The following is a 25,014-nucleotide window of genomic DNA, read 5'->3' on the forward strand; positions in this document are numbered from 1 at the left end:
ATATGGAAGATGCTGTAGACCTTGTAGCCAAAAAGAATGATATGGAAAATAGAGTAAATCTATAGTTTTTATATGATTGTACAAAAGTTAGTATGGAGCTTACATATTCAAACTAAAATGATAATTCCCTTGCTTTTTAAAATTTTGTTTTCCCTTTGGTACTCTCAATCAATTAGTATATTGTTATTGTAAACCATGTTGATGGTTCTTATACTTTACAACTAATGATTTATTAAACTAGTAACTCATTAGTAGCTTCAAATTGTAATGCATATGTAATAGATGCAAATAAGAAATTGGTTTGACTATCAACATAATGTAAATGCATAGTCTTATATATACATTATTTATGTATGCTTAGTTTTTCTCTCAAAAGAGATTAGATGCTATGCTTGACCTTGTGTTCATAGAGAGTGTTTGATTGAGAGTGTCCACAAGGTCAATCTTAAATTGGATGAGAGCTCCTTCAAAACCTAAGAGAGAATTAATTGAGCTTGGAAATATGTCTAAGCTAAACCTCGATTGAAGCTCAATTGTAGGAGATTTTGAATGAGATTGGCTACAAGATCAAGCTCAATCTCATAGAGACTTTGAAGCTTGCAAAGAATAGGTTAAATCATCTCAAATACAACTTCATTGATCTTACCAATTAGGTCAAAGCTTAAACTCGCAAAAAGTTTGGAGAACTCAACCTCAAAGAGAGTTTTATTGAACTTGGCAACATCACCAAACTAGAAGAGAGATGATTTGAATAAATTATAGTTTTTCTTATCATAAATGGACCACACTTTATGTAACTAATCTTATATATGTAGCCTAAAAAATTGTTTGAAAATAGGGAGAGATTAAATCAGTTTTGGGATATGCTTATATGATCAAGGTCTACCTCAAAGAGATATTAAGAGAGGGTTTATATAAGATTTAGCACATGGGCCAGCTCTGTCTTGAGAAGATATCAAAGAGAGAGGATTGATATAAGATTGAAGCTCTTCCTTAAGGATATCCCAAGGAGAGAGTTGATATAAGCTTGAGCACATAGCCAAACCTTGCCTTACTAAAGAGATCTCGAAGAGAGATCGGCTATAAGCTTGAGCACATGGCCTAATTATGCCTCAAGCTGACCTCAAAGAGACAGGTATGTCATATGAATATTAATATCCCTACTATTGTATGCATATGATATTGTGCTTATCTTAGTTATCCCAAATGGGTTGCAATGCCACCTAGATGCATTGTATATCTTTTTCCAGTAGAGAGACCTTATAGAGTGAACCTTGGAAATATCAAGATTATGGTCTTTAGCACCTCCATTTAATAGATTACAAGATCAATTCTTAGTTTATATATGGTGGAGAGAGAGTGGAACAAGTCCATAGATACATCTATCTAGGAATTACTTTTGCAAAGTTAAGATTTACTATGAGGAGAGTAGCCGAGGATAGATTGATAGTTTTAAGAACCCTAAATGAAGCTATGGTTGCTTTGATACATTTTTTACACTAGCACTCTTATGTAGAGCTTCTATTTGGGGATGGATCCTCTACCATAGGCGGATAGCCACAACAAAGTAATCACTACAAGATGGAGGAGAGGCTTGTGATGGATGGGAGAAAATGGAGAGAGGCATGTAGTGATGACCTCTTGCATGATCAAGAGTAAGTCCTCATCACCACATGAGATATTAAGAGGACAGATAGGAGCCCCACCTATTGTGGCTAAGGCTCTTTTCTAGATAATGATTTTTATACATATGCTTCGGAACCTGCCAAGGTAGAGATATTCTAAACTTTTTCTAGAGTAATCTAGATGGCTAGCATTGCAAGGTGGTAGTGAGTGCTGGTATGCTCAGATGGACACATAGCTGCAATCATATGGGTTACATATGAATCATTTTCCATCTTTACAATATAGCTTGGATTCCTCTTTCTTAAAGCTCAACCAAGAGGAGCTCAATAGAATCATAATGACAAACATTATATACCTCCATATATCCAAGAGTTGGTTGTCACATATCTAGGTTCTTGGGACAAAGATGGCTTTCTACCAAAAGCATCTTCCAAATATATCATGGAAATAGACCTATCTCATGAAGTATGATGTGCCATTGGTCACCTCTTCACATCTTGACTAGTTACATATAGATGCTAATTGCTATGGAGTAGATTCCCTTTTCCAATAGAGCTAGATTTGCTAATTTTGCTAGCTTGATCCCTAGATTCTGAGGAGCACTGTATATACAAATGCCTAGTGTGTTCCCAATGTAAAATGAGATCAATGGGTGCTTCCATTGTCTATTTTTAGAGGGATTTAGACTAGTATGTAGGGCAATGGACTTTTGGGATTAGCGTTGTCATAAACTCTTCCTTTGGAGCTCTGTCAACATAGAGATCACCTCTTATAGTCTGAAGAAGTGATGCACCATGGGGATTCACAATAGTGCATCCTTACTAACTTTTTTAGCGATGCAACTATACAGTTGATACTTCAAAGATTATCCCACTAGCTTGTGGTTCCATCATAGGAAGTCACCTTAGATAGAGCCATCAAGAGATACATAACACAACACTAACAACCCACTGGTCTATGTCCCCACTCAAGGCACCATAAGATGATACATTGATATTGGCACGTCATCAAGCAACTCACCTTGATGCTTCAACTTATCCATGTTGGATAGACCCATGAGAGATATCTTGGGATGATACTAATATCCATATCAGTTTGACATTGTATTAGACCCCTAGTATTTTTCTAGTACTTTGAATATTTATTGTTTCTTTGCTAGATGTTTCCTCTTAGATTATGGTTCTTTTATTATACTTAGGAAACATGAACATTCCCTGGACTTCTAATGTATCTCACCTCTCTCTTTGTCTCTCTCTCCCCCAAATATTTATGAAATTATATTATTGTAGATCCTTTGAAAGTATTGACTAAAGTTTTCAAGTGTGGAACTTAACCTTTTTGGCCCCAAAGTTATATATCAAAATTTTTGATTTAAAAGTTAACAAACATAAACAATTATGTTTTTACTAAATTTAATTTTATAACTTAAATTAAAAGTATTATTTTATATCAATATGAGAGAGAGAGAGAGAGAGAGAGAGAGAGAGAGAGAGAGAGAGAGAGAGAGAGAGAGAGAGAGAGAGAGAGAGAGAGAGAGAGAGAGAGAGAGAGAGAGAGAGCATCTCTAAAAGGCCAATCTGATCTATGAGACCACACCAATACATACAATGGAGTGTATCTCTCATCTAAAAAAAGTAAAAGACATGAAAATTAGATTAGATGCTCGACAATATTGTATGTAAGAATATGTTTGCATATAGATGGAAATGGTGATATTGAGAAAGAAGAAAAAAGAGGTAGAAATGCTATGTTCCTTAGTGAAGTATCTCCCTTAGGTGGAAATATAGTTTTTTGGATTGATAGCTTTAATATGCTCATCATAAGAGTGTCGGGGTTTCCTCTTAGTTGGATGGTAGCATCTCACTTGACTAAGTGTTGATGCACTATCCAAAGAGATACCCCTTGAATATGAAGGTCCTCTATGATATATATGTTGGGGGTAAAGGTGCCTCTACCTAGCTGCCCGTGTATTACCACACTGATAGTACTCGCGCCTGTAAACTGTAGGTGACAGTTGCTCGTCACCATCATTTTATTCTTTATTTTTTTAGTGACAGATGAATAAAGGGAAGGCTGGTCACACATTGTGATTGTTGGAGTTCCCACATTGTGACTCTCTCTCTCTCTCTCTCTCTCTCTCTCTCTCTTCTCTCTCTCTCTCTCGCCATAGCTCTCCCATGCAAGCTTCAATCCTTCTCACCTTTCAATTGGTATCAAAGCATGGTTGCTTGAGCATTTGAGCTTGGCCATTGGTTCTCACTCTTGGTAGCCATATTTGACTCCTTTGAGCTCCGATCACACTTGCTGGCTTCTTGAGCACCTAGCCGGCCCATTTGGGCACCCTCAAGTCATTCCTTCAGAGGTATTGGAGCTCTCTTTTGTTATTTCACTTCAGTCCATAGGTTTTGTGAAGCAGGGCAGCCATGTCCTCTTGCTTCTTGTGATGCCTATACTCTACCGGTGACTTTGCCCTTCAAGAAGGAGCTCCCAAGGGTCCTTAACTACCCCCCCCAACCTTGCCTTGACCTTGCCCAGCCCTTCCACAAGCCCCAAATCAATTTGCACCATCACGGACCTGCAAGAGTATCTTTCTCATCTTGACATTGATCTTCTTCAGCTACTCTAGCCATTGGGCACTTGGATAGGTCTCATTTGATGCCTAGAAGCATACTTGGATCTTGACATTGAAGCATTGAGCATTGGTATTGATTTGGGTTTGCTTTAGCACTATTTTGGGATTGTCATAATAGTCCGTAGGCTATTATAAATAATGTTACATTGACATTTGATGCTACAACTTGGTTGGCATTGACATTTGATGCCCAGTTGTTCTCAAATGGTCCTCGAATGTTAGGGGAATGTATGCCTATTGATTGGCCATCATTTAGAGCTAATTTACTAACTTGAAATACTCTATTTTACATAGTAAATCAGTGTTGTACACTCCATGGCTGAAGCTTATATAGTCACTTTATGCTTTGCCTATTGGTTCATGGGTGCTTCCTAGGTGTTTCATATGACTATTGGGATGCAAATGAAGGTTGGAAAATGCTTTGGATGGTTTTGGAATGTATTTTGAGCCTTATTTGAGCTCTGTATTGGTTGGCATTTATTTAACATTGGTCTACTGTGGGAGCTTTCGCTCAACCGCCAAGATCCACGGACCGCTTATTGCTTCAGGTGTTCCAAGCCGAGCACTAATGGCTACCTCTCACATAGCCGACGCGCCATCCATATCTACGGGTGTAGTGAGCTTACCTCCATGCCGTTCGAGTTACCTCCTCTCCCGCGCACTTCGGTAGCTCCGCGATCCAAATGCAAGCTTCAAGCAAGCTCCATCCTCAAGCCCCATGCTCCAAGATCCATCACCGCGAGCAAGAGAAGAGAAGACAAGAGAAGAGAAGAAGAGAGGAGAAGATGGAGAGCTTCTGCACCCCACGGTCCCTCACCCTCACACACTCACTCCCTCACACTCTCACACTCCCTCTCTCAAGCACAAGCTCAAGCAAGCAAGAAGAAGAAGAAGAAGAAGAAGAAGAAGAGGAGAGCCACTTTTTGCCACACACAAGAATGAGCTTCTCATTCACTTTTCAACTTTATATACAAAACCCTAAATCCCTTTTGGGTGGTCATCCCCTTTTCCCCCTTTTTTACATGGTCGGCCGTAGCCTAGGCCCTTTTTCCCCTTGTCCTTCTATCTTCCTAGCTTCCTTTCCACCGCTCGTCTATATTTACAAATTGCATGGGTGAGAGCCCGGCGCTCTTTAAATTAAACCATGATGCACTTGCGCTCTTTTACAAAAGTATTGATTCACACTTTTTCTTGTGTGCCCTTTTCCTTTATTTAGGACTTTTCTGCATTTCTTGTGCTTCCATATTTTTCTTGGCGCACCTTCGTCTTCCGTTTCACTTTTGCCTTGGCCTTTGTCTTCTATTTTAGCTTTTTCAGATTTGTCACCTTGTTCATCTAACGGTTAACATTACCCCCCTCCTAGACGAGTGCCAGTCCCATGGCACTCACCGTCGGAGGTAGCAGGTTATAGCATGCACCGAAGACGTGGGTGGTAGGGACATTGGCGGCTGCCGTGGAGGAGTGTTGATGGTGGTGTGGAGGAAGGTCATTAGGGGCACGTTGGTGGCCTAGGTGGTTGGTGGTAGGGTTGTTGGAGTCGGTGGTAGGGCTGTTCTTTGTTGGGGATTTGGCGGGCCTGCAGGACAATAAAGGATAAGAATTCAGAGTTGGGTGTCAATGAAGAGCGAATGACACTGTTGTTGGAGTCTTCAGTACCTATAATTGAAAACCTCTCATAGGTGGTCTCTCCCTAGGGGTCGTGCTAGTCTTCTCTATTGTGCACAAGACGTGGTGCAATTAGTTTGGGAGACAGGTCAAACTCTAAGCAAGCTGAGAGCATTGTCCTACACTTGAGGACCCAAACTGTGTATATACTTCGGTGCAGCTATTATGTGAGTGCTCGTGCATACTTAGATATTACATAGTTAGAAGACCGCCGGCTAGTTTCGCGTAACAATGTGTGGATGAAGCAAAGTTGTCCATATTGAGAAGTACTCGTGAAGGTGTATGAGACATCCTTTGCATTGTGACTGCACGATGTAGCATAATTGAATGCAGGGACACCGCACTTTCGGTAGCTGGAAGCTATTGGACTTGCTTGATGAGGACGGTGTACTTTTCATGGCCAATCGTGCGGTGCTTACCACAATTGATTACAATGGTATTAAGACATAGTGCAAGAGGAAATTGTGCAAGTGGGTCAGGGTGACAGGTCTAACCATAGGCGAGACAAGCTCCCTAGGTATGTCCTGCCCTTGATGTGCCCTGAACTATTGTGGGTGATGCTAGGGGGTTAGGGGACTAGGGACGGAGCCAGTCGACCAAGGTCACTGGACACACCTAATTTAAGGACCCCTAGGTGCGGTGCTGTGATTGTGGGTGCTTCTTATTTCTTCGTTCTTTTGCTTTCTTTTCTTTTCTTTTCTTTTGTTCTTCTCCTCTCTTCTTCTCTCTCTTTTTTTTTTTGGCTAAGTACAACCATTGCAATATGCTGAGTCTATGAGCCTTTCAATGGGTTGGGAAATGTCAAGCCTCGAAGACTCAGGAAATGGATATGATAATGATGATTGTGCCCTAGCCTCGTTGTTAGGCGAGGAGCCGTTGTTGCGATATTGGTGCGATTGCGGTGACACCCATTGTGAGCTCATTGTAGAGCTTGGCCCAAGAAGAAAGGGTAGCCCATGACTACTTTGGTTCGTGCAGTGTAGGCACTCGCAAGGGTGATTTTTCATGTTCTACCTATCCCATTACTTGTTAAGGTCGCATACATTAACGATAGGTAAAGGAAGTGTGTACAAGTGGGGATCTTGCTCCTTTACTCATCAAAAAACAAAAAGTTATGGCATGATGACTTGTCAAGCTACTTGTACATCATAGGGGCTTAGTCGATAGGTACTAGGCGGGGTGAGTCCGGTTGGCTAGGCGACTGGGGCGGTGCTGGTGGGGGGCTCCCGTGAGGTTGGGCAGGGAACATGTCGGCCGAGACATGAATGGTGTAGTCCCGGGCTGCTACCATTTCCAAAATGTCTGTCCCAGGCCGCCTTTTCTCTTCGTGGGCACCTGGGGCACGAGTGTACGTTGGGGGTTTGTGCAACTGGCATTGCCACCTATTGCACGTTTCTTTGAGTCTTGACTCTCTTGGCCTAGGATTCTTCGGCCTTCGTCCGGGATGGTGTTGCTTAGGCCCTCGTTTCTTCGCATACCGTTTGAGGGTGGGCACATAGCGCACCGGTGGAGGGGCACGTGCCGCATGTTCCCACATCCGCAGAGAGCGTCTATGCAAGCCAGCTGCCCTAGGTTATCCATGTTTTTCTTGTAGGGGGACCTGCAATATGCAAACCAAGGGTTAGGTCTTGATACGGAATAAGACCGTTCGCATAGGAGGAATTATAGTGTGGGTTATCAAACGCAGATAACTAGAAGAGGCGGAGTGGGACGTGTTGTGCTCGTTGCAACGGGATGGCCCCTGTGATGATGTTGACTTAGTCTCCCGCCATCAGTAGATCTTGGCTTACATTGAGTTACATCGGCTGGTGGTCATGGATTTGGGCAGGGCTTATCCTCGGAAGGATGAACTGGAAAGAGAAAGGTGTATAGAAAGGGACTACACCCTATTTACATCATCAGAGATGTTGGTCAAGGCTTTCCTTTGTGGCACTGCGGGGTGTCTACCCTTCACCCGGAGGTGGAAATGGTCATGTGTGAGGGGGAACGGACGAGCCTAGCCTGTTGGCCCCAACTCTTCTGTCTGCGTTTGACTATTATTGCTTGTGTGTGTTGATAGTGTTTGTACAAGGTGACAAAAGTTATTGCTTATTTATATACATATCCATGGATCCATGTCACTTTATGAGGATAAAAACCAGCTATAGAACTCTGGATTGTACTGGAGCCTGGCACATGCATCCAGTACTCGTGGCAGCTTACTCAATACCGATATATTTTGCAACATCGAGTAGCAAGCAGCCATTGATGGCAACGATTGCTTTGATTTTTCAGAGTACATGGATGTGTCTGAGGTTTCACCGCTATTAGGGAAGGCATCAATGGGGTCATTGGTGGATGGACTGCTTTGATTTTTCAGAGTACATGGATGTGTCTGAGGTTTTACCGCTATTAGGGAAGGCATCAATGGGGTCATTGGTGGATGGACTCGATGCTTTATTCCTCAGCTCTCCAATGCTCTTGGTGTCAATGTTCTTGGGATCCACAACCTCCTGTGATTGCTGTTGTCTTCGTTGTTTTCTCCTCTTTTTCCTGGTCAGTGAAGGTGCATCTCTCAACGACTCATGACCCTGGACTAGGTCAACCATTGATGTGCTTGGTTGGGCCTTAGCATTATCTTTCTCTAGTGTGTCCTTATGGGACATGGCCGTGGCCTATTGAATAGCCTCACTAGGTTGTGAGAGCACAATTGCCTCCCTTTTCAGAGAGTTTAGCTCTTCAGCCAACTCCCTTGTGTTTAACTCCTCCAGCCTAGGCTTTAGGCACTTTGAAAGTACTGGAGTTGTTGAGGAAGTTGGTTGCGACACCTCCTCCACAGGTAAACTACTAAGGACATGTTCCACAAGGGGCATTGTCACGGCCAAGGGCTGTGACTGCTGTGATCCCTGATTGGAAGTAGTAGTAGCTAGTTTAGTGGGCTGGCTACCCTTGGTGGATTGCGGTGTCAAGTCCCTAGGGCGATCGGAAGTAGTCGTGTCTTTTGTTGCCCTTTGAGCACTCATCTGTGTAGATCGAGCATGAGTTGATCTAGTCACATAAGGTTGCTTGAGGATATCCTTGGGTCGAGAGCTACATATGGCGTCATGTCCCACCTCTTGGACATTTGGAAGCTTAGATGGAGATAGAGATTGGAATTGAGCAGTCGCCCTTGACAACTGCTATAGTGCTTCCTGTGTTTGTTTGGGAAAAGAGGGCGTAGGAGATCTAGGACTCATAGGTGGGCGTGGCACTAGCTGAATGATTTGCTCAAGGCTATTAGGCGATTGTGCCATTTGCTTTGTTGAGCAAGCAGCCTTGCCATGAGCAATGTTGTGCCTATGATGCTTGTTCTACCCTTGGGAAATCAAAGGCTCTTTGGGCACTAATGGCTTTTGTGCACGCTCAATGGCTACATATGATATCTGCTTATTAAGCATGCTAGGCTGAGGCTCTTTCCTTCGAACACTCATGTCTAGTTTCTTGCCTCGAGCCCTAGAGTTTCTTTTAGATTTCCTCCTATGCTTCATTGCTTTTGATGCAATCTTTCCTTCAGCAGATAGAGATGGTTTAGCAGGGCATTTTGGTACCCAAATCCATCGGTTACCTGCGTAATACCCTTGAGCACTTAGTAGCGCTTTGGATATCCATCACGCCGTTGTGCTGACCCTCCATCGATGCCTTCATCTATAAGGCTTGGGCTTCTTTTGGGGTCTTCTACGATATTTGTAAGTCCAAAGCCCGTCCTTGGCATTGCCTCTTGACCTTCTTGTTTCAAGCATGGCCTCACTCACTAGTTCTCGTTGTTCGACCTGTGCTTGTATCAACTCTTCCAACAAGTCCTTGCTCTCGTTAGTAGGCTTGATTGTTATGTCAGCACCTTCCTTGCCTTTCCCTCGAGGTTCGATGAGGTCACTCTTGCTAAAGGTTGTGACTATCCTCACACCCGGTAGTGTCAAGTGTATCCTCTATGTTACATAGTCAGCCTCACATTTGGTCGCCCTTTTGAAGGGTCTTCCCAAGAGGGTTTCCTTACCATATTTAGCACTATTCGGAGGAACATGAAATAGGATGGGCAAGCTTTCAGTTTCAATTGTTGCAAGGATATTGCACTTCCTTGTGAGTGCTTGTGGAGGTCCCCCATAAGGGCTAAGAGTTGCATTAGTCGGTGCCAGCTCTGGTTGGCCTAGAAGGGTCCATGCCTCATAGGTCAAGACATTAAAATCTGCTCCTTCATCAATCAGAGCATTGATAGTATGCTCTTTTTTTGCGGTGAGTTTGACCCTAAGATAAGCAGGTGGTACTATGTCTTCATCTTCTGGGTCTTGGCTTGTAAATTTAAGCCTTCTGACAAATGCCCTTGAGCCCCCAAGTGCATGTCCAGATGTGGATTCTCCACTGATGTCCTAGCTCATCAGTGCAATGCTATTCAAGGAGCATCTATTGTTAGGATTGTCATATCTAGTCATTCTCGCTATTGTAGCTTGATGTTGTTGCTTTCCGCTTTGACTAGATGCAGTTCGAATGCAACACGTATGTGTTTTTGCAGTGTGGCCTTCTTGCCCTTGTTGGCTAGATTGGCCCATTGAGGTTCTAGGGTCTCTGTTTCTCTCGGTTCAGGTGTGGGCCTTTGGTTGCTCTTTTGTCAGAGGGAATCCGTGTTTGTGTAGAGCCATTACCACACTAGGGTCTAATTTGGAGGACCTGTCATGGCACGCGTCTTCTCTCCAACCTTTGTGGGGGAGATGCGGAGGGGGCAAAGTTCTGTGGGGGTCCGGGGGGCAGTCCCCCCCGGCCCGCAAGGCTGTTACGATAAATGCCATCCGTGATTTGAAAGACCGTTAAGTCAAGTTTGACTAATGTTCTAAGTTTTAACCCCGTGATGGATGTGTGATGTGCCTTTGTCTATGTAGCCCTTGGGGTCACGTTCGAGGTTCAGGGTTTTTCTAATGTGTTGTCTCGGTTGTTTTTGGCCAATCAGTTTTTTGCTATGCAGGGTTTTGCATCTAGGTCTTCGGGTCTCGCTGCTGCTTACTTCAAGCTATCAAGCGGTTACTCCCTACGATTCCGTCTATTGAAGTGCCAGAATCGACTGCCGAGCTTCAGAGGGAATTTAGACAGTTTGCGTTGCTGAGCTCCAGTCGGATCAGGTCAAATTTATGAGAAGTTGATCAAAATTTTTACTGGGCCCAGCTGGTCCGAATTGCAGGGGCCGAGTGTCCGATTCGACCCGTCCGAGAGCCGAGTAGAAGGGGCCGTATGTAACTATTCGAATGCCAAATTCGGCTAGTCCGAGCCTAGATGTCCGAGGGCCGAGTGGGCCGAGGCCGAGTCAGGAGGGCCGAGTGGGCCGAATTCCAAGTTAGTCAGAGGGTGCAATTCGGACGGCCCGAGCGGTGGGTATCCGAGTGGTAGTGGTCGAATGGTCTGAGGGCCGAGTGGTCGAGGGCCAAGTTAGGTGGTCCGAAGGCCGAGTTGAGTGGTCCGAGGGCCGATTCTGGGACTCGGCCCAAAATCACCGTCACTCGGACACGCCGAGCGTGGCGCGTTTTTTCGTCGGTCCTCACGAAATTTGTCGCGCTGAGCGTTGGAGGCCTCCCCCCTAGTCATGCAGCTCCAAATCCATCCTACTCATGTAGGGGAAGGTGTAGAATTACCTGGGCTGGGCAAATATCTCTCAGATGACAAGATCGAAATGGATCCACTCAGGAAGCTTTCCTCTTCCCTCCTGCTCTCCTGAAACCTTGCAATGCACAGTGTGGCCTTTCTTGCTCCTCTTGGCCCTTATACCCCTTCCCGGGTATGGTATTGATGCCCCCAATCACTCACTTGTCGATCTTAGGCATCACAAGCAAGCTTTTTACAAATTTTTTGCACGATTTTTGCCCTATTTTTGCCCCGTTTTGCAACAGTAAATCCTAATGCTTATTTTCTTTGTTTTTCTTTGTTTTCTCCTACTCTAATGCATTCAAAACACAAAGTAAATACCTACACTACTCCATCTCACAACATAAATCTCAAAAAATCAAAAAACCTACTTGCTAAGGAGATCGAATGCCATCTTCAACCCCCTCACTTCCTACCTATCTCAAGCACCGGTTCAAGGAAAACCCTTACTTCGATGCTCGATTCGAAGCGTGCAAGCGCTCAAGACTTGAATCCGTTGGTCCTGGCAAATGTGGGAGCTTTCGCTCAATCGCCAAGACCCACGGACCGCTTATTGCTTCAAGCGTTCCAAGCCGAGCACTAATGGCTACCTCTCACATAGCCGACGCACCATCCATATCTACGAGTGTAGTGAGCTTACCTCCATGCCGTTCGAGTTACCTCCTCTCCCACGCACTCCGGTAGCTCCACGATCCAAGTGCAAGCTTCTAGCAAGCTCCATCCTCAAGCCCCATGCTCTAAGCTTCATCACCGCGAGCAAGAGAAGAGAAGAGAAGAAGAGATGAGAAGATGGAGAGCTTCTCCACCCCACGGTCCCTCACCCTCACACACTCACTTCCTCACACTCTCACACTCCCTCTCTCAAGCACAAGCTCAAGCAAGCAAGAAGAAGAAGAAGAAGAAGAAGAAGAAGAAGAAGAAGAAGAAGAAGAAGAAGAAGAGGAGAGTCACTTTTTGCCACACACAAGAATGAGCTTCTCATTCACTTTTCAACTTTATATACAAAATCCTAAATCCCTTTTGGGCGGTCATCCCTTTTTCCCTTTTTTACATGGCCGGCCGTAGCCTAGGGGCCCTTTTTCCCCTTATCCTTCTATCTTCCTAGCTTCCTTTCCACCGCCCGTCTACATTTACAAATTGCACGGGTGAGAGCCCAACGCTCTTTAAATTAAACCATGATGCGCTTGCGCTCTGTTACAAAAGTATTAATTCGCGCTTTTTCTTGTGTGCCCTTTTCCTTTATTTAGGACTTTTCTACATTTCTTGTGCTTCCATATTTTTCTTGGCGCGCCTTCGTCTTCCATTTCACTTTTGCCTTGGCCTTTGTCTTCTGTTTTAGCTTTTTCAGATTTGTCACCTTGTTCGTCTAACGGTTAACATCTACACTGGCATGGTTTGTGATAGAGCTTATATCTATGGTCTATGTATGACCCGTTGGTACATGCTTGATGCTTATGTTACCTACACATGCTAGTTACATTGTTTGGACTTGAATGCTACTGGAGCTTCATTTGGGCTTGACTTTGGATATTTTGGAGCTTAGTTTGGTCTTGCTTTGGCTTATCAAAGATTGATTGGGATTGTTTTCATGACATTGGATGCTATTATTGGATACTTGACCGCTCATATGCTCTGGATATCTTACTGATGTATTATCTTCGATACTCTGTCTCACCATTGGTGCTCTTACATGCTTTGTTTGAGCTTATTTGCTTGACACTTAGTGCTTTTGTGTCAATGGGAGTGTCTTTGTATGCTTATCAGACATTGAGCAATGCGGGTTGTGCATATTGAGCTTTTGGATCTTTGAGACCAGGATCTTCTAATGGATGATGCATGGTTGATATGCCTTGGTCCGTGTAGATGTACTTGGATTGATTCGGCTTTGTATTCATTGAGCAGACACAGACTTGTGTCAGGTCTTGGCAGTGGTATGTACATTTTTCCCTGTTGATTGGGGGATGTACCGAATTTACTAACGGACTTTGTTTGATATGCTTGGGTGTTGGTTCATGTCAATTTGATAGTTACATGCTTGTTTATGCCTACTTGATGCTAGTTTTGCATTGACAATCAGTGAGATTGACTTTGAATATTGGGTTTTACCTACTATCAGCTCTCATTTACACTGCTGTCATAGGGAAGAAAGGCCACAGAAGGCCATAATGTCATGAATTGCGCAATGAAAGGCACAAAAACAAGGGGAAAGAGAAAGTGCAAGAAAAGTATTTTGATTGTAGCATAGTACTTGCTAAGTCAAGTGTTAAAATTAAAGAGATCAATGTTATGTAGCCCGAGGATAGTGATGGGGATTATATTCTTGCAGCAGCTTCATCTAGTGCTTCACAGATGACATATATACACTCTATGTATGCACAATGTTGGCTCTTGGACTCAGGTGCATATGGTCATGTGACACCTTATCTAGTGTGGTTCCATTCATACCATTCTGTTTCAGGTTCTGTGCGCTTGGGTGATGATAGGTCTCTTGAGATTGTCGGGATTGGTGATGTTAGGCTGCAGTTTTCTTCTGGTAGCAGTTTTGCTATGCACGATATACATTATGTACTTGCATTGACACATAGTCTCATGTCCATTGGATAGCTTGATGACACAGGATATCATGTATCTTTTGGAGACTCTGCATGGAAGATTACTCGTGGCAGGCTTGTGCTTGCGAGAGGTGCCAAGGATGGTAGTCTGTACCCCTTAGTTGTTTCTGATTCTACAGTTTATCATGCTTTGTCTGTGGGATCTTTACCTCATGTATCTCTTTGGCATGCCCGTTTGGGGCACATGTCCGTTAAGGGAATGAAAATGCTTTCTAGTTTGCAGTACTTACCGCCCCTTGACTATTCTCATTTTGATTCTTGGGATCATTGTCTTAATGGCAAGAGGCAGACTAGGTCTATGGATAAGAAGTCTATATCATGGATGAGTGAGCCCTTGGCTATGGTTCATTTTGATGTCAATGGGCCCATCCCCTATTAATCTATGGGTGGTGCGAAGTGTTTTGTTACTTTCATAGATGATTTTTCACGTAAATTATGGACTTATTCCATAAAGCAGAAGTCCAATGTATTGGCAGTTTTTTAGAGATGGCTTGCTTTGGCAAAAAACCAGTTTAGGCATAGGTTGAAATGCCTAAGGACAGATAATGGGGATGAGTATGTCTCACGTGCTTTTGAGTAGTTATGTGATGAGAGGGGTATGGCTAGGCCCAAAAATCTATTGATAGTCTCATTGCTATTTAATAGTTGCGCTATGTATTATACTCATAAGACCATGTTACTTTTGTTGATAGAGTGTAGTAAAGGAATGAGGTGTAGCAATAAACTTAGTTCAAGAGTTATTTTCTCAACTTCAAAAGTTTCTCCTCTCTATTAACATCTACCCTAGTTTATTTCCCACCTTGTGACTACACCCTAATGTCCTCATCTATCTCCCTCTATCCTCAACCCATTCCAATGTAACCTCCATCTTACATTCTCCCAAGTCCACCTACACCTCATCATCCTCAAATTAAAACCCCCCCTTCCCCCCACCTTTATGAAAAGAACAAAGAAAAAAATATTTACTCCTTACCCATCTCATGTTTCTCCTATACTCTCAACTATCCTAGTGTATCAACATCTATCCTCCTCTATCGACCACCATCTCAACTATCATTACCTACCATCGTCGATCCTCCTCTACCATCTTCCACCCCCATCCAACCATACTTATCATGCCCATATTCCCATTTACAACCCCACATGCATCCATTAATATAATCTATCCCTACCCACCCCTACCCTAAGCTCTACCACTCACACACTACCATGTACCCTTTATCCTCATGTATCTTAATAATACCCTTGCATAGCTTGTGTTACCTTGACCTACCCCCTCTTCCTCCACCTTAAAGGGATCCTTCATCACCCTTACACTTTATCCTTGCCTACCCCCTCTTGCCATTCTCCATAAACCTTCATCTCTCTCTAAGCTTGCATGCTACCTCCTCCACTCATGTCTACCCCTGTACACCCCCACCTATATCTCAGTATCCACATTTATTTTTCTCTACACTCCATTCTTGCTCTATTCCCTCACCTATCCATGTTATCCTTGACTATCCCCTTCTACTCTTATCTACCTTTTATTGTATTTATATATCTCTAACCCCTTGCCCATCCCCCTCCATCCCTATCTACCCCCACCCACCTCCACCTACATTGCACTACCCACACAACCCACATTGTACCATCCTCATCTATTCCCATCTACTTGACCCATCTCCTCTAATCCTACTGTAACACCAAGTTAGTTTAATATGTCAGAATTTTAAAGAAAATTTAATGTAGGGTTGTTATAGTTATTCCTTTTAGATTTATACCAATCAAGAATGATTTTGACCAATTCGAGTTTGTACACATAGGGTCCTTATAGGAATAGTTTGCATGAATATATGTATACCTAGTTCCATGAACAATGTTTATTCAAAGCATTTTTTATTTGCATGTGTGTGTGTGTTTTATATTGAGAGAGAGAGAGAGAGAGAGAGAGAGAGAGAGAGAGAGAGAGAGAGAGAGAGAGAGAGAGAGAGAGAGAGAGAGAGAGAGAGAGAGAGAGAGAGAGAGAGAGAGAGAGAGAGAGAGAGAGAGCACATGCATGCATGTGTGCACGTGTGTGTGCATGCACACACGCACACACACACACGCGCGCGCGCATGCGCGCGTGCACACACATGCACGCACGCACGCACGCACGCACGCACGCGCGCGCGCGCGCGCGCACACACACACACACACACACACACACACACACACACACACACATCAAACAATTGCAAAAAGGATGTAGATTTGAAACCTCTTATGTCATAAAATTTTTAAATGCTCCTTAACACCAACACCCTTCTCAAAAACTAGCATTAAACAACAAGTCAAAGGACTACACTAGAATAACACTTTCATATCACTCTTTAAGATTTCCCAACTTCAAATTGGCTACTACTATCATTAGGAAAACAATAGACAAAATGGTAGAAGTGCAATCCACTAAGTTTCCATCATCTCATATTATAGTAGAGACAGGTGGCTTGGAAGAGCTATAGGCACTAAGCATCGACAAGAATAAGGTGGATATTATAGCTAGTGGTGCTAGATTATCTTTAGGTCAATCCAATCCTTAATGTGTTGGGTTGCAAGCATATGATATACTATAGCAAACTTGACATCATTGGGCTCATCTATGCAATGAGTAGGATCATGTTGGTTGATCATAGAATCAATAGTGTCAATACAACATTTTTAGAAGGTTTGACACTAGAGCCCTCTTCAAGGTTGTCATTGGATTTAAAGAAATTATTTTTTCACCGATTTAGGTGGGGTCTTAACCAAGGTGGATGTCTTAGGTAAGCATGTACTTAAAATGTATTTTCCTATATGACCTCAAATCTCTTAGCAAGTGTTTGTATAGGGGACCATTATGTTGGCCTACCCACCTAGCCATTATTATGACATCAAATCTCTTGTCAAGTGTGTGTACAGGGGACCATCATGTTAGGCATTGAATCCCATGTGCCATTTTCCTTAAATGGAGGCATTTCTTCATCCATGGCATTATGCCAATGCTCATTATCCCCATTGCATCCTCAAATCTAGTGTGCTTTATATTCTACACAACCTTAGCGATGCATTTATAGTGATGTGCTACATAGCTATCATGTATCCATGGGCTTTCTTACTCTAGTTAAGTTACATGAACTTAGATCACTATACCAAGTGTCTTCGCATTCTCTTGTGCCTTCCACACACTAGGTGTCCTAGTAGATAGAACCCCAAACTCTTTACCTAAGCTTTGCTAAAAAATATTTGAATCCATATCGACATGAGAGAAAATTGATAATTCATCAATCATAACATGTGAGTTCCCAACCTTCTTCTTACCTTTTCTTGGCACCTACGATGTACTTAATGGATTGACCTATGATCGAAAAATCTACCACTCCAAGGTTTGTCAATAGACCCATGATTAGGAGACTCCTATAGCCCACTTAATATCTATGACAATTGACTTACTTTTTGCATAGCTACACTTTCATGGGCATCAACCCATCAATGATATGCACATAAGCAATACGTCTAATCACTTTCAAATGGGATAGATTTATCTTTTTACATGAATAATTCTCCTCATTAGTCATGTATAGTAATTGTAGGTATCTTGTTCATAATGTATGCAACAATAGCAATTGCTTCAACCCAACAGTAATTAGGCAAGTCTTATTTACACATCAATGCCCAATACACCTTTGCAATATGCCTATTTTTTCGCTCAACAATTCATTTTACTATACAGTGTATATACATGTAGAGTGCCTTTGAATATCAGTTTTTTGTAAAAAATAAGAAATCCCATTAGAGAAGTGCTCTCCCTCTCCATTTGACCTTACGCATCTAATATGCAACCCTATCTCCTTCTCAACCAAAGCTTTAAATATTTTAGAATAGTGAACAATTCACTTTTCTCACACATCAAATAAACCCATACTTTTTGAGTATCGTCATTAATGAAGGAAACATAATACTTGCAATCACTCATAGTTACAGCCTTTATAGGAGTCCATACATTAGAATATATCAACTTAAGTGACTTCTTGCATATATGCTTTTCATATGAAAATGCATGCATTTCTTGCTTTTTGAATTGATGTGTTATATATACTTTTTGCATCCCATCAACTTTGAACTTTGGTAAACCTTGTTTTGGTTGCATACTTTTCAAAAGTTTCACATTTACATTTTCAATTTGCTACCGCATTTCAATATCAACCACAATATTTGAACATTGTGCAACCATAGAAACATCTATTTTGGGTAGACCTACATCAAGATTAAAGAAATTTTTAGAATTCTTACCTTTTGCAATCAACTTGCAACCATTTTTAGGGTCCTCTACATAACAACCATCAAATGTGAATTGAACTTGCAATCCTTGTTCCACCATTTGACCAATAGAAACCAAGTTCTTAGCATGCAACACATTAGCTAGTTCTTAGCTATGTTTGGTACATGCAATACATCAACAAGTACTTTGTCTTGCCACCTTATTTGCACATATCTCTAAACCACTTTCCATGAGAAGTCATGTGGTTAGAGACACCTGAGTCTACATACTAATCATCATTCTTATATGAATCATCAATAGTCATAATATTCATAAAATGCTACATGATAAAGAGATGCTCACTTTTGTTATCATTATTTTTGCTAATGGAAGCATGATTACCTTGTTGCTTTTTCCATTTCTAATTTCAAAACATTTATTAGAGATGTGGCCTTTCTCACCATAATGGTATTCAGAGGTACATTAGATGCATATACACTATATCTTTAACGTAGAAAATACATGAAACTTTACTGATTGTTAGAAAAGGCCACATTTAAAAACAAAAAGATGGGGTCTTTTTGAAATGCCCTCCATATCTGTAACCTAGCCAACACTTGAAACCTTATAGATTCAAATTTTGTAACCTCTATACTTCCAACAAAGAACTTAGTTTACAAGATGATAAAATATTAATATAAAAGCACTAAAATGTACGTATGTGTGGCTATTAAGTGTGAACCCACTAAGGATACATGAGATGACAAAATAAATGTGCCATAACCAAGAGTGGGCTACATAAGGATAGTCCAACTATAGAATCACTAACATACTCTCCATGTTGGTCACCTTACACAATAGTGAGGAAAGTCCTACCACATCACCAAGGTGTATAGTAGATGACAACTCATGTGGCACATGATATCTCATCAACTCACCTTGTTGTGTGAATGGTTAAAGAAAAGTTTTCACTCAGGGCATTTGGAAGGTGAGCCGTACTCATTGTTCAAACTCTATTCCCTAAGGCTATGCTACATCAAAGAATCCATTCCTCAAATCCTAAATTTCATCTCAAAAATCTCCCCTATTTGTACCCTTCTATCAAAATCCCTTTCTTTTTTCCAAAGTCTCCTTACCTTGTTAGAACTCTCTTTAAAGTTTGTATGAGTCAAGGAGATCTACAAAGATCAAGGAGGGAACTAAGCGAGGAGCCAATGGGAGTTAGTTCATGGGTTCATTATGGCACCAAAGAGAAGGAGTGCTGGAGTTGGGCAAGAAATCACACAAGCAAATGAGGTTTTGCTTGCACCAATTGAAAATCAAGTGCCCCTCTTTGTATCTAGTCTATTCAATGCTTGCAACTAGTTAAAGTACCGATTTTTAAATGGGAGGATAAGATAAACTAGAATAGCTACTTGATGTATAGACCCTTGTGGATACTCTCGACTTGAGTAAATGAACAATTGATTTGCTATCTAGGAGGGGATTTTTGTAAGGAGGATCCCTTGTCATGGCACCTAGTTTGTATATTGAGTATAAGCCAAATTGATTTTACTTTTAACAAATAAATGATTACATGTTATCTATAGGAAAACTCAATGCTTTAGGATTTAAATAAAAAAGGACTTTCGAGTTAGTATCCGACCTTTTCTTAAATATAGTTAATATTATGGATGGTACATTATGAGTTACCATGTGATCTTCCCATGCTTAAAAAGAGAGCTAGAATTTAAGATGATCTTGATATTGTTTTAATATATTTATACTTGAAAACACCCTTTTAGTAGAGTGAATACTAGAGTACTATATCTTTAACTAGAAGAATATCATCTTTGTTGACTAGTAGATTATAATCTTCATTATGAGGTTTAAGGAAATATAACAATGTCAAGCTTGCACACTTGGAGGACCTTCTTCTAAGATTCCATCTCAAAGAAAGACTTTCCAAGAATTTAGGATAAATTATTGAGATGAATCCTAGTAAACTAAATTAGAGGCTAAGGTCAAGGAGGACCCAAGTCCTCAACAAGTTATGAATTTAGGAATGAATTAAGTTCCAAGGGAAGGGTTAGGCCAAGTTAAGATGTCTTATAAACCTAAGGATTGATTCCCTTCTAAGAGGGAGAGGCTAAGGCCTACATTACGTTCATGAAAACTTGGAAAAGTTGAGTAGAACCTCATGCTAGAGGGCACACCACCTAAATGGATTTCTATGTATAAGTTGCATTGCAATATTTTTTTGATGCATGAGAAAGGACCATTTCATTGATTATGTATTCAAGTTATCTTATATCAATATAGGTTGATTTTGGAGATATATGATAGACCTTTCCTAAGGTTAACTACTAAGCTCTTTCAGTAATGAGTTGATTCTTCACTTCAGATGATAAGACTAGCACTAGAATTGAGACATCTCTCCATAGGGACTGCTAGTTTAGCTAGGAGGTGGCAAGGAGCCAAGGGGGCTTTGATCACAATTCCTTGGGTGCATTATGACTATTCTAGTCCCATATGAGCCGAAGATAGGTGTCCTAGAAGGCTTTGGTCATAATTCCTTGGGTGTACTATGACTACTTTAACCCCGTTATGAGCCCAGGTTAGGTCTCCTAAAAGGCCCTTATGTTAGTAGCTGAGGGTGGATTGATAGTTTTTCCTTATGGAGGAGTCCTCTTTAGATTGGGAATTGATTGAAGAAAGGAAAGATTGTGAACTCTTTTAGAATAAAGATTTATATTTTTCTCAGAGAGTGTTTCCACTTGATGAAATTATCATATAAGTATTCAATTTCCCCTCGTTTCTCACTCTTCTTGAATGAAATGTGACACATGTCCACTTTGGTTTGGATTGACTTACATAAGTAACTACCCCAAACCAATGCTAGGGGATTCTCTTAGGAGACATTAGAGTCAATTAGGACTCTTTTCTAGGTCAATCATTGTGGGAATGAGATGGAGCTTTCCTTGTGAGGGTAGATTGAAGTGATTCTAAGTGATGAAGTTTGGATATTTTGTGGGAGTTATAGATGAAGTCACTTAGATACATCCCTTGATGGACTACCAAAATTTTATTGTCAAGGATTCATTAGATATGCATGTCACATGTGGCAATAGAGCAAAAGGAATTGCAATTATAAACCTAGAAAGAATTAGTTGCGAAGCTTGTACCATGTTATAGTTAAGTTGACAACTTCCTTGTAAAGTGTTTTTACCACTAATGAATGATGGTTTTTTCTAGAATGATGAAGCTTGGCAATGCTATCTTATATTTTTGGTTATGTTTACTTCATCCTTGCACACTTGGGATTTTAATTGGAGAGATTGATTCATGTTTACCTTGGATTGAGGTTATAACCTATCTCCACTATGCCATGAAAGATGTTGGATGCATGATGACATATGCAACTTTATTAATGTCGACCGCCTTGCTTATATCCAAACTAGCTTGAAGTGAATTTAGTGGATGAAAAAACTCAAATTTGTTAGGTTATTCATCTTCAAAGAATCTAGATTAAAACTTACCCTTCACATAGGTGGACAATATATTTGGTAGAACCACTACATCTATAAGCAAGTGATTCAAGTCATTCAGATCAAGCATGTCACTAATTCAACTACTCTTGCTACCACAACTATTATAAAGAAGGTTACCTAGTCATTTCTTCTCGATACTAAACACCCTAGACATTTATACTAAACCTCTAGTTTACAAAACCATTGATATATCCAATTTTCATAGATAAGCTTTTGTATAGGGATCTCTAACATGATGTATTGTCTTTTGGATTGAAAAAAGTAAATAAAACATGTTACTCTTTCTTCTACTTGTGCAAAATTTTTACCTCTCTTTACATTAAAATAAAAAAGGGATTATATAAAATCCTAATACCTTGTATTAAATTAGTTCCTAGCATTGCAAGGGTAAAGATGTCAAAATGGAAGACTTCTTCCTTGTAGCTAGAATTGGTGTTCCAAATCAAGCCATGATAGCCAAACTAAAATTAATAGAAGTGTGGCTATGGTGAAAACAATAGTGCCAACCAATGAAGCCTTAGAATTTGCAATCACTTGTCAAAAATTGAAGGAAGATATCTCCCATTTTCTTGTGTAGCATGAATATGAATGAGTTCTTCACCCTATGTCAAATGGACACGAGTTTGGAAGCTTATTACTCTTGATTTGTTACACTTAAAAAGTATGTCCCATCCATGAGTACCACCTACTAGCTAGGTTTTATCAAGGATTGAATCCTCCCTTAGATACCCAATTGGCAGAGATGCAACACTTAGATCTTTATTATGTCTTACTATGAGCAAAAATCTTTCTTGAAGGTATCCAATTCAAGGTTAGAAGCGGAGATATTAGGGGCAAGATTCTCCAAACAAAGGGCTGCATGCTTTCATCAAAAGAACCCAAATCCAAAAACAAGCTAATGTACAAAAGAAGGATAATATTAATGGTGCAACCGAAAACTGTGCCCCAACCAATTGAAGCAGTGACACCTAAAGATACTACCGTTTTTACAAATGAGGGCACTTCAAAATACAATATCAACCTCTTTATCAAAGGTAGTTTCGTGGGAAAAATAGAGGAGCAATGGCAAAAGGGGAATGAATGCTATATTTATTTATAAGGTATAAGAAGAAGAGAGATAGCCCACAATAAAAGTTGAAATGGAAAGAGGAATGGTACGCCTTACTCTAATGACTTTGTTCTTGTTTTCTTTTATGAATTATGCTAGAAACACTAAAGACACATAAGCTCTATGCTAAGAAGAGCAGGTGCACATTATTCAACAAGTAGATAGAGTACTTTGAATTCATAGTATATGAGAAGGGAATTATAGTAGACCTAGCCAAGGTCGGGAATATGTAGGAATAGCCACCCCCAAAATTAGTTAAAGAAGTGCAAAGCTTTCTAGGATTGATTCTATGGAATCGAGTCTTTATCAAGGATTATGCCTTGCTCTCCACATTCCACATTGACTTTCTCAAGAATAATGACTTTTCATTGTATGGACTCCAATTAAGCAATCTAAGCTTTGAGAAACTCTTAGTAACACGTCTCATTTTGAGGCTTCTTGACCTAAGCTAGGAATTAGAGGTTGTGACAAATGCAAGTAATCTTACACTAGGCTAAGCACTCATGCAAGAGGGATTATCTCCTCAATGAAGCTAAAGACACATGAGAGAAATTATGCCATACATGACTTAGAGCTAGCTATGATTTCTACTCTCAAGTTCTGGAGATATTACTGTCTTGGAAAGAATTTTACTTTAGTAATTGATCATAATGGTCTCAAATGGATCTTTATCCAACCAAATCCAAACATGTAACAATGGAGGTAGAGTAAGTCTCACAAGAGTACGACTTCAAGATTAGATATAGTCCAAGAAAGGAGAATGTATTTAGAGGAACATTTAGGAGCCAATCATTAACTTTTATACCCCATCATCTAGATGATAACAAAAGAAAAGACAAAGATTCCAAAATATCAATAGCTAAGAAGAGATGTTCAATTTAAAGATCAAGACCCTAAGTTGTGGCTAAAGTATCAAGACTTTTGTATTGGGAAGGAGCTTCGTATACTTCAAGAGAAGATTATGCATTCCCACTAGTCACAAACTACAGTAGAAGACACTTTTGGAAGCCCATGAAGCATATTCTCAAGACACCTTAACTATGCTAAGTTACTTAACATAGTTAGGAAGAGCTATCATTGGGAGAAGATAAGAGCTGATGTACTTAAGTATGTTACAAAATGTTTGAACTACCAAAGGATAAAAGTAGAGCATGCCAAGATGTTTGTAAGCTCCAATCACTTGATATTCCTCAAATGAAGTGGAAGTTCATTAGAATGAACTTTATGCTAGGGTTTATCTCAATTGAGAGATGGTATAACTCAAAAATGGTAATTCTAGACATGCTAACCAAAGTTTCTCATTTTCTTCCTATCGAGACAAATTGTAAGGCTTCGAGCATTATAAGATTGTTTGTCAAGGGGATATTTAGACTCCATTGGTTTACCAGAAGGATTATCAATGAGATCAAGATTCTCTATTTACTTCTCAATTTTGGAAGAGTTTATTTGAGGCTATTGGGACTCAACAATGCTTTAGTACAACAGCATATTACCCACAAATTGATAGTTAGATAGAGTGGGTCAATCAAGTCATAGAGGACATACTAAAAGGGAATTTTTGTAGAGAACCTAAGCAATGGATGCAATATCTATAATTAGTAGTGTTTTTCTATGATGCCTCTTATCATTAAAGCATCAAGATAACTCAATTCCAGGCTTTGTAAGGGCAAAACTATCTCACACCACTTAACTTCTTCAATCCCACTCTAAAGGTGGAAGCTTCCAAGAAGATGCTAGAAGAGATGGATAAACATAAGGCAAAAAGAATATGATAATCTTGGAAGAAAAAAATAGATCTTTAAGGAAGGAGACATAGTATTTTTTTGCATGTCCACCTAAAGAAGAGTTCATTATCCTTGGGTGAATTCAAGAAACTAAGCCAAGATATGGTGGACCTTAGAAGACACCAATGCATACAAGTTGCAACTTTTTGAACACTT

This window comes from Lygodium microphyllum, chromosome 12 (assembly GCF_053477565.2).
Source record: "Lygodium microphyllum isolate KBCC chromosome 12, Lygodium_microphyllum_v1.1.10, whole genome shotgun sequence".
Taxonomy (NCBI): Eukaryota; Viridiplantae; Streptophyta; class Polypodiopsida; order Schizaeales; family Lygodiaceae; genus Lygodium; species Lygodium microphyllum.